This window comes from Helianthus annuus, chromosome 1, assembly GCF_002127325.2.
Source record: "Helianthus annuus cultivar XRQ/B chromosome 1, HanXRQr2.0-SUNRISE, whole genome shotgun sequence".
NCBI classification, from domain to species: Eukaryota; Viridiplantae; Streptophyta; class Magnoliopsida; order Asterales; family Asteraceae; genus Helianthus; species Helianthus annuus.
In genome coordinates, this window is record NC_035433.2 from 96,488,179 (window position 1) to 96,499,866 (window position 11,688).

Here is an 11,688-nt window from a genome sequence, read left to right on the forward strand (position 1 = left end):
GTATTTATATCTATATATCTGGCCAGTGTGAGAGAAGTGTAAGAAATAATATGGTGAGGACATGTTTCTTTAATTAAAATTAGAGATTAAGGGTAATATAGTAATTTCAATAAGAATCATTTTAATTAACAAAATCTTTCCATAACTGTTTTGAGAGATTTTAGGAAACAATATATTTGGTATTTTTTATTATTTAATCCATAAAATTCATATCAACATTTAATTCACAAGCATAAAACACCATACGAATTTCAGAAAACACCACAACTTGAATCCAATACAGTCATAGTGTTTTAACATCTAGAATGATTTTGATTATTTTGAAAGTATAAACACTATTCAGATAAAAACACCACAACTTCATCGTAATACAGTCATGGTGTTTTAACATCTGGAATGATTGCACTGCACATTTTGTTTGGTGTTTTAAACATGTGTTCATGGTGTTTTAAACCTGCATTCATGGTGTTTTAAACTTGCAGTCTAGTATGTGTTCTTCGTATGGTGTTTTAAACCTGCATTCAGGGTGTTTTAAACCTACAGTCCAGTATGTATTCTTCGTATATTTTTCTCATGGTGTTTTAAACCTACATTCATGGTGTTTTACACCTGCATTCCAGTATATGTTCTTCGTATAGTGTTTTAAACCTGCATTCCAGTAGGCTTTATATCATGCTATACGCAAAAAGAAAAATTATCTACATAAATATAACATTATGGTACTCATATTAAAGATAAAAAACTCGTTATTATGGTGTATTTTTTTTAAAAAAAATGTTACGTAAAAAAGTTATGACATTCAAAAAAGATGGGTGGAACTTGCATGTGCATTAAAGTTGATGGCAGATTTTTTATTTAAACAATACAATATAAAAAGACATTATTACCCCTAATCTAACCAAATTAGTCAAAAAAATAAAACATAATTTACATTTTAAGCCATTCTTGATCTCAATCATTAACTACAAGATCTAAGGGCTTCAAACACTTTTTACACTTCTCACAAAACCACCCCTTTTTACACTAACCCCACCCTCTATATCTATATCTATATCTATATTTATATCTATATCTATATCTATTTCTATATCTATTTCTATATCTATTTCTATATCTATATCTATACTACTTTATTAAAAAACTGAGTTTTCTACCCTTATGGTAATTTGTACAAATTTTTAAGATGGCATACCAAAGGTCAAGAACATATCTACAAATTTTTGCCCTTTTATTCCATTTCACCCGTTGCTCTCTACTTTGCCCTTGCAGCCATTCTTCAGTTTGTTACCCTTCCCAATTACATGAAACTGACAAGAACGTACAGTTATTTAATTGACTTCAATCATGTTAGAACTAGACCATTGTCACCCATTACAGAGATTAAAAAAAGGGGAGAGAGATATACGCAGAGAGAGAGAGAGATATGGTGTAGGTCCCTAATGAGGATCTTAGAGAAACATATTCCTTGTTGTAGAACACACAAACAAGTGCCGAATCCGAGTTTGTATGCAAACCAAGCAGAACACTATCAATACTAGATGAATATCACTTCAAAGCTCAATGGTTTTGATTTCAGCAGAGTAACTTTACAACGTTTTACAAAATGTTCTCTCAACTCTCTGAATCGTGCTCTTTCACTTGAAACAGAGCCATCTAATGGTATTTATACTACAACAGATGATATTACATCGACATACAATTTCCTAATCGATAATCGATATACATCAATATATAACAATACATATCAAAACATGACAATACCATATCGATATACAATTACCCTTATCGATTTAGAGCATATTGATGTAGACTTTATAGTCTATATCGATATAGACTTCATAATAATGCAACATCGATATACAAGCACGCATTGTCAACATATTTTATAATGATGTCATGATGTCATTAATCTTCTATCGTGTTGTCACGGCCCCGACCCAGTTTCCTGGTTCGAATGTCGCGGGACAGAAACCCGTGGTATTAGTATTTAGTTTGGCAGCGGAAATTTTAACATAATCATTTAAACTGAAAATATCCAATTATTTTATTTCAAGTTTCGGGACAAACCCCGTAATTTACAATAAAGGAATTTCACTGGGAAATCCCCTGTTTACAAAAAAAAAACATGTTTATTTTTTTACTGAGCCACTTTATCCAAGCTGGTAGTGCTACGCGGCACTTTTCCTTTTTCACAGTAAATCACCTGAAACATGTTTAAAAAGATTTTATCAGCGGGAAATATTGGCGAGTCATTCAATTTGTACAAAACGACACATTGTTAAAATCTACAGTATTAAGGGCGATTACAATGTTTATATCAACCAATTACCCAAACGGTATTGGTCACTCGACCGTATCTGTGACTATGGTCATATCACCCATTGGCTAACCCGTTGTCCAATGGTGACGGTTATCAAGTAATGTATACAAAACCCCACATACCGGCAGTAATTGAAGATTACAAAGACTTAATCCCTATAACTATAACTTTGAAAATAAATAGGGTTTTGGAAACAATTTGGTAAAAAGAGAATGACTCACATTGCAAGTTTAAATGGACAGAGCCCGCCTACTGATTAAGCTTGGTAACCTAGTTAAATAATGCAAACGAGACTAGGTAAGTAACTTAATACAACATTTACGATAAATTCACGAAATCAAAACCCTCACGACGAATGACAAAGTATAGCCCAAATTCAGGCAGCACTTAAACATCCATCGGATCGGTTTCAATCAATCGGACATTGTATCGTAGCAGTGATCGAGTTATTACCCTGTGATTGCAGTAGCGTTTCAACACTTTGAACGTGATTTTAAAGCAGAAAGATAGTGATTTTGAGAAATTTTTTGAGCAAAGAAGCCTGGCTATGCAACGTTCTATTTAGCAAGTTTTTAAGTCTGTCGCGGCCCGCCTAGGCCTTAGGGCCGGCTTACGCGCCCCGCGAGGGCCACCCTAGCTACGGCTAGGGCTGCCGTGTCACGGCGTAGGTCTGCCACGTGTCTGACACGTGGCCTTGATCGTTATCCGGAGCTTTGACAGGCTGTCGCGCCCCGTGTAGACTCTCTTTAAGTCTTACACGGCCCGCGACAGATCAATAAATTTGGATTTTCTTGATTTTTCATAAGGATTAGGGTTTTAGGGGTCCGGGTTTCCACTTACGAAGTGTTTTGGGACATTGTTGCAGGTCCTTACATCCTCCCCACCTTATTTAAATTCTCGTCCTCGAGATTTACTGAAACAGGTAAGGGTACTTCCGTTTCATTTCTGATTCCAGTTCCCATGTGTACTCAGGTCCTATTTTCGAATCCCACTTTACTTTGACCAGTACCATTCTCTTGTGTTTAAGGTGTTTGACCTTTCTGTCTTCTATTTGAATGTGACAACTGTCAGATTTGCATGCATCCGTACGTTTAAATAATATTGATTATACTGCTTTCTGATTTCTGTTACATACATACACATGCATCACATTTTATATTGTCACTCTATTTATTACACACAAACATTAGTGACAAACTTGATGCACAAAGCACAGTTAGCATAGTGAACGGATAACCCAATGAACATGCTGACAATGCCAGCACTAAACAGACATTGTTTTTGAGGCCAGAATGAGCCAGTAATAGAACACTACACTAGTAGTGAGTGTAGGGAGGTGAGGACTATTAAACTGCGTCACTAGGTAATAGTTATAGTGACCGGAAGTGCCTAAAACATACTTAAAGTGCAGAATTCTGCACTAATTACCAAAATTCAGCATTTAACGATGCTAGTAAAGTGCAAAAACTTGGTAAAATAGTCCTAGACATTTTCCAAAGTGTTGGAAATTTAATGTGTCACTAAAAACAATATAAAAGACACTTTAAAGCTTTATTTAACACTTTAACGGATCAACATCCAACCGAACAACCGGACTTTACCCGGAACATAAAAATATTGCCAACACATTGTTTTTACTTTTTTGAGCTAGTTAGGGTCCCCGAACACCCTAACACCCTTTATATTAAATAACACATAATAGTATCCTAACTAAACATTAGAAATCCTAACTAAGTGGTAACTAGTTCCATCATAACCCAACCCCCCTATACCCCCCCCCCCCATCGACGGTCACCACAAGGGTGACCCACCCTTACTTTCTTTGATTATTTTAATTGTACATGTTGGAGGATTAGTAACATATTACATGTTGGACAAAGAAGCAAGTTGGTTTATAAATAAACTCATAAGGCAATCACCTTTTCACTTCAACACCCATCAAACAACAAAGCTTCTCCTTCCTCCTCCATCATTCACGGCCGCCACCTCCATCCACACCACCACCACCATCAACTTTCATTCAAGCCATTTTCCATGCATAAAAGGTGCAAGAGGTCCGACAAACAAACTTGGTGCACTCGGAAGTTCAAGAACCACTCTAGTTTTCTTTTATCCACCACTTTTACGCTTTGAAACTCCCCTAGCCTTGTGCTAGTAGTAAGTGCTTCTAATCTTCATTTTGATCTTGTTTTTGGTGGTTAATAGTTGATTGAATGGTTAAAACTTAAGAAACTCTAAAGAACTTACATTAATCTTGAACATAAAGAAATAAAAGATGGATAAAGAGAAGTCATGTGTGTAAATCTTGTAGATCTTGTGTAGTTGTGATTATTTGATGTTGTTTGTTAGTAGAAACAAGATGGATCATCATCTAGACATACTAGTTCATGTTCAAGAACATAAACTAGTAGGATGTAAAAGTTAGAAAATTGAAAGATGATGTATCCATCCATTCATAAGCCTTGAACTTGAATAAACATAATTTTTCTTGAAAAATAAGATTATAAACTTGTAGATCTAAAGATCTACAAGTGGTCTTTCGGAAGAACCAAGCGAAAAATATTAGTTTTACTAAAACCCGGATCTTGTATGAACTAAAAGCATTTTTGGTAACTAAACAAGTGTATAAACACTTCTGTAACAAGGAAATTTCATAAAGAAATATTTTTGTGAATCTTGACTAGAAGTTTTTAAACCTCAAATTCTTTAACGTTTTCAAGAAACTAATCATGTTTTTAAAGATAACAAGACCCACTAAATGTGCCGGTGATTTACGACATATTTTTACAAAACTCTCAAGTTCATGAGTTATGGGTTAATCTTATTTTGTCAAGTTTGATGAATAAATATTGTATGTTGTTGATTGGTAAATTGTTTGGTTGATTTTAACAAAAAGAAAATGATATGCTAAAAGCATGGACGCCTCCGTTTACAGAGGAAACTCTGGCGAAATTTTTCCAGAAATATAACACTTAGAAAATATTTTTCTAGTAAGTGTTTACGTATATATTTTAACTTGGTTTTCAAAATAGACTTCGCCATGATTTTTAGTACAAAATACCAAAGTCTCGGAGGTTGATTTTCGTAAATAAAACTTAATAATTATATATTTAGAATATATATTTTATACTAAAACTCTTGTGTGAATATTTGCTTGCTTTGTAAACTAGTTATATTATTTTTAGGGTAAAAATAATATAACTTATGGTATCACGAGATTACGACTCTAAAATAATACCGAAGCTTTCGCAAAATAAATAATATAAGTACACAAGTATTGTTATAATGCGAAACACTAAAACGTAACCTACGTAGTTTTTCGGAAGAATACTCTTATACGTATATTTTTTGATAGAATATTATTTTGGAAAATTGATGAAATAAAATATAATATTTTTGGGAAAAATATGTATATTTTTGAGAAATAAGATATTTTAGACAAACGATTTAAATATATTTAAGTGAGACTTGAAATACATGGTTTTGGGAAAATATATTGGGAATATATTAACATATTTTTATTTAGAACAATATATGAAATACGGCGCCGTCATTTGGCAAGATATACAAATACAAATACGAAAATTCATGTATAAGATACCCCCTATCCTTGGGAAGGAAATACGAGTACGAATACTTGAAAAGTATTAATTCGGAAATACTGTATCAATTATTCCAAAACCAAATATAATCATTATAACTTGGAATAATATTGGAAACATAACTCAAAAACATAAACACTAAGACAAGGCACGACACGTTCGTCTAATAGACATTAGACCATTGTAGGTAGTCGTGTTGGCTGAGGAGACTTGGGTTACACATACTGAAGACGCAATACTGTGAGTTCATGTCCCTCTTTTCTCTTAGCTGTTTTCTGTTTTATAACTTTGGGGGTGAAATACATGTTACAATTATTTTGGACATTTTTATACATGGTATGGTTAGCTTAAGGAGGGTTGGGACGTTCAGATCATGTGAGTGGGTAGGTAGAACTTAAGGCCATTAATCCTCGTTGTAGGACCGAGGGACATTAGTGATAGATCTATTTGGGTGTAGCGAGCCCCACTCCTGAGTCCGCCGAGTGGACCATGTGGTGACTAAGTGCCCGACGCACAAATCCGCTAGGTTTGAGTCTTCCTGCATCACTTCACGCATATCATTGGCTTTGCAACCCAATGGTGATCTCTTTTTCCTTATTGCTACATACCAGGGACTTTTTACATACAAACATACTTTAAAAAGGTTTATACATACTCACTTACACATGAACTCGCTCAACTTTTGTTGATTTTTCAACTTACATGTATTTCAGGAAAACTAAGGGATCTGGCAAGTGTCTGCATTTGTGTCAAGTTGCGTACTAAATAAAGACGCCATCCAGGGTAGTAGGTTCAGGAGGTGTAACCCTTACCTGGACGGGTTACATGTCCTTAAACCATGTTTTTAATCAAGTCTTTTATTGTGTCATGTGAACACGTTTTAAAACATGTTATGGCTGTACCTTGTTTTATGAGTCAACATTTTAAAAATGATGTTGTATTGTATTTCTAAACCTTATTAATGGATGAACATCTATTGTTTTTATCATATAGTATTGTTATGATTGATTGCTATGGTGATAAGAAGTCACACCAAATAAACCCACGCTTCCGCAAAAGCCAGGGTGTGACATTGAAGAGGTTTTTCAATAAATTTTAACTTTTCATTTACCTCTATATCTTGAAGAGGTACTACCAATGATTCATCAGATAAACACTTCTTTGAGATTAGATACATGAAATACATCATGTACCCCGGCTAATTCTTCTGGTAGTTGTAAGCGATAGGCAATTAGTCCTATCCGTTGGGTAACTGTGAATGGTCCTATGTACCTTGGACTTAGCTTCCCCTTCTTACCGAACCGAACTACCCCTTTCCAAGGAGAAACTTTCAAGAGTACCTTATCTCTAACTTGGAATTCTAACGGCTTACGTCGATTATCTGCATAACTCTTCTGGCGATCTCAAGCCGTTTTCAGTCTTTCCTTGATTTGGGTTATCTTGTCGGTGGTTTCCTGTACAATCTCGGGACCTGATAATTGACTTTCTCCTATTTCTGCCCAGCATACGGGTGTTCTACACTTTCGTCCATATAATGCTTCGAAAGGGGCAACATTTATGCTGGTGTGGTAACTATTGTTATAGGAGAATTCTATAAGTGGTAAATGGTCGTCCCAATTTCCACCGAAATCGATTACACATGCTTTGAGCATGTCTTCAAGGGTTTGAATTATCCTTTCGCTTTTCCATCTGTTTGAGGATGATATGTAGTACTTAAATTTAATCGCGTCCCCATTGCTCCTTGGAAACTTGTCAAAAAATGCGAAGTGAAACGACTATCCCTATCTGACACAATAGAGAGTGGAACTCCATGTAAGGATACTACCTCGTCCACATATAACTTAGCCAATCTTTCCATGCTAAAGGTTTCCTTCATTGGCAGGAAATGGGCTGATTTGGTTAGTCGATCCACAATCACCCAGTTGAGATTTAAGAGAGAAAATGATGAAGAAGTGCGTGTAGATCATAGAAGTACAAGATTTGAGGTAGAAACTTACAAGAATCGCGAGAAATCGAGAGAAAATATCCCCAAGGCGTGTTGGTCGAGTGGGAGCTGTCACATCACTGTTCATGTGATGTGACAAATGCTATTTATAGGCGGAGAGGAGAGAAGGTGAGGGAGTGCCATGGATTGGGTGGCAGTCCGATCGGGTGGCTGTCCGATCGAGTGGCAGTCCGATCGGGTGGCAATCGATCTGTCACTCGATCGGTGGTCTCCGGCGAATTACGTTTCGATGTTTTGTTTTGTTCGTTAGTCTTTGCGATAGTTTGGTCACACATTTTCATACCCGCATTCATATATTTAGTATAATTAGTCACATAGGGTCGTATAAATATCCATATTTCAAAGTTGCGAAATAATAACCGGGTTTCGTTTCGAATAGGCGTTACTCTACGACGAATAACGATCATCGAGGAGGGTAGAATAGGTCCTCACTCAACGTCATCGTGAGCGTTAGTGTGTGTGATGCGATGTGTTATAGCGATAAAGTATGCGTAATATACGAAAAATACTGCGAAATAATGATGTATGCAATATAGCTACATTATGATCCGAATCGGTGGTGCTAGGCGTAACGAGTATAACAAGTAGTAACAACGCACGAACGTGCGGGTTGTTACAATTATCTCAACTAGTGACGCTGAACTAGTAGTGTATATAAGGTATCTATACTATAAAACCCATGATATTACTTTGTAAAATATATTTTCTATGACACAAAACAAATTAGCCTAGAAAATGAAATATATCATTTTCTGTCAAACTAGTAGTTATAACTTTATTAAATATAATATATTAATTAAATAATTGTGATATTATTATTTAGCATATTAACGGGACTAAGATTTAAAATATAATTCTGGATGTATACCTTAGTATATAAAAAGTTAAATATATAATTGACATATATCGTTTAAGATATACATTAAGGTTTATATATTATACATATTAAGGTTTATAATATATTATTTTAAATATTCAATATAATATTTAAATGTCACGCTATATATCTTAGTATATTAAAAGTTAAATAATACATTGTTTAATTTTATTACGATATACATTAAGGTTTATAGTTTATAACATACTATATTAAATATTAAATATAATATTAAATATTACAATGCACATCGTTTTAAACATAAGTTATTATTTTAGAATTATTTTATATTTCAACTAGAGTAATTATTATAAATTTATATTTCAACTAAAGCACAATGTTATGAAAACTTATGTTTACCTAAAAGATTAGTTGTTATATCACAAGTCATATTTTATCAAAAATATAAATTTATGTTTCAACTAGAATAATAATATAAGTTTTTATAGGGTAAATATAAGTTTATAACAATCAGGGTTTTGTAAAGCATTTTAAATAAAATGGTTTACAATAATGTGAAAAAAAGCAGAATGACTCACTTTGTAACTTTAGGGTTCAACTAAAAGTCTCCTAGTATAATCTTGGGTATAACTCTTGAGTTATTTAATAAAATATATAATGCACCTGTGTTTAGTGTAATAACCCAATTCACTTTATCAATACATCACGAGACAGAACCGCAACTTAGTTTACAAAGCATAACCTTTATCAGGCAACGCTTTGGCATCAGTTCCTGGGTTCAAGATCAGTCGGGCATCGTTTCGAATCAGTGATCGGGGGTTAAACACTTAAAACGGGACAGTGTTTTAAAGTATAATTGGTGATATACTAAAGAAAAAGAAAAAAAAATGAAACTATAGAATTAGAGAGAGATAGGAAGAGAGAGATAGATTGAAAAGAAAGTGAACATTTTGTTTTGAAGAGTTGAATTGCTATTTATAATTGCACTACAATCTTCGAGCTCACGTTTAATAGGCACGTACACATATATGAATTAATGTTAGTTTTTATTATTTTATTATTTATATATTATAATTAATTCATCTGTTTCACTCATTTATCGCTTATAATTTATAAAATATGACGTTTTATAAAACGTTGAATATGTCATTAGAACGAGAATATTTTTATCTACATTTTGACCCAAGTTTCACTAAAAATGGAATAAGCTCAAATATAATGTATTTTTATAATTTAATTATTAAACGGATACTATGATCGTCTAAATATCTTATATTTCTAACAGTCAACTTACCCGTAATCTACCCATTTAATAATATAAATTTTTATATACTTTATTTTAATATAAAAATGGAAATGTTAAATTGTAAAATGACATTCCCTTATGCATTATAATACACTATAAGGATGCTTGCGTGATGCAGCGAGAACACAGACGCTGTCAGAGTGTGCATGGTTTGGTAGGTTCGGCTATTACCCTCAACCGAAGCCAAAATCAAAGATACAAGTTAGTCTATTTTATTAACTACTAAATTTTCGGTTAAGCAATTCTGTTTATTTGGTTAGACTAATGATTTTTGGTTCGGTTTATTTAATTTTGGTTATATGAATGGTTCGGTTCGGTTAATTTTGGTTAATCAAGGGTATAAAAAAACTGATAACCATTTTTCGGTCAATTCGGTTTTGGTAAATCAGTTATCAGTTAATGCAATTTTTGCTTGATTTTTGTTCGATTTCATCTGTTTTGGTTCGGTTTCGATTAATGATTCATTTATTGCTCACCCATAGACACATTTAATCACATAACATATCAATTTTTTTAATTAAAAAACTATTGTAATGATCAAATACAAACGTGTCTTAACATATAAAATAACCTTAACATGAGAAGTGAATGAAGCTTTTAATTTTTTTTTCCTATATGTTTAATTGCAAAATGTGTAACTTTTTTTTAATGATTTTACACTAGTAGAGTAATTATGTAATTACAAGTATAGAGTAATTACATTAATAACTTTACAAGTCTACAATAATTACATAATTACTCTACCATTGTAAATACATATTTTTTTTTTTAAATTCTAAGACTAAAATACGTGCTTAATTAGATAAAAATAAAAAAAAAATCTCTTTTTCACTTCTCAGCTTAAGTCAATTTGTATGTTAAGCCCGATTTGTACCGTAACTTAACTAAAAAAAAAAACTCCACCAATATTATACTCAAATTAAAAAATATAAAATATTAGGGTTTTGTGGTGTAAATTTTTTAAAGAAATATTATATAGTATATTTTATTCATTAACAAAGGGTCTACATATTTACACACCTTATTGCCTATTTGGACACCCTTCAAGACGCCTCGTATAGACCTATACGAGGCGTATAGCCTTTTTCAATTTCCAAGAGAATCTCTGATTATGTCATATTTTGTCTTATTTGCCTCGTATACGCCTCGTATAGGCCTATACTGGGCGTCTAGGGGAAAAAAGACCATTTAGCCCCTGATTTAGGCCTATACTGGGGGTAAATTGGTCTTTTTTGCCTCTCTTATATGCCTAGTATAGGCCTATACTAGGCGTATATAAGGGGTTTTTTTTTTAACAAACAGTTTAACAATATTAATCGTTTTAGCAAAACTTTTATACAAAAACAAGTTTTTTTATTTTAAATAATTAATATTAGGACCCCTCGTTGGTTTTTTTTTTGAGTTGAAAAATGGATGTTTTGGTAGGGTAATTTGATTGTTTTTGGAGGGTGATGTTTTTTGAGTAAAAAAATGGGTGTTTTGGTGGGATAATTTGAGTTGTTTTTTTAAAAAAAAGTTTTATTGTTTTTGTATAAAAGTTTGCTAAAACGATTAATATTGTATAAAATGTTTGTTAAAAAAAAAAAAACCCTTCAAGACGCCCAGTATAGGGCTATA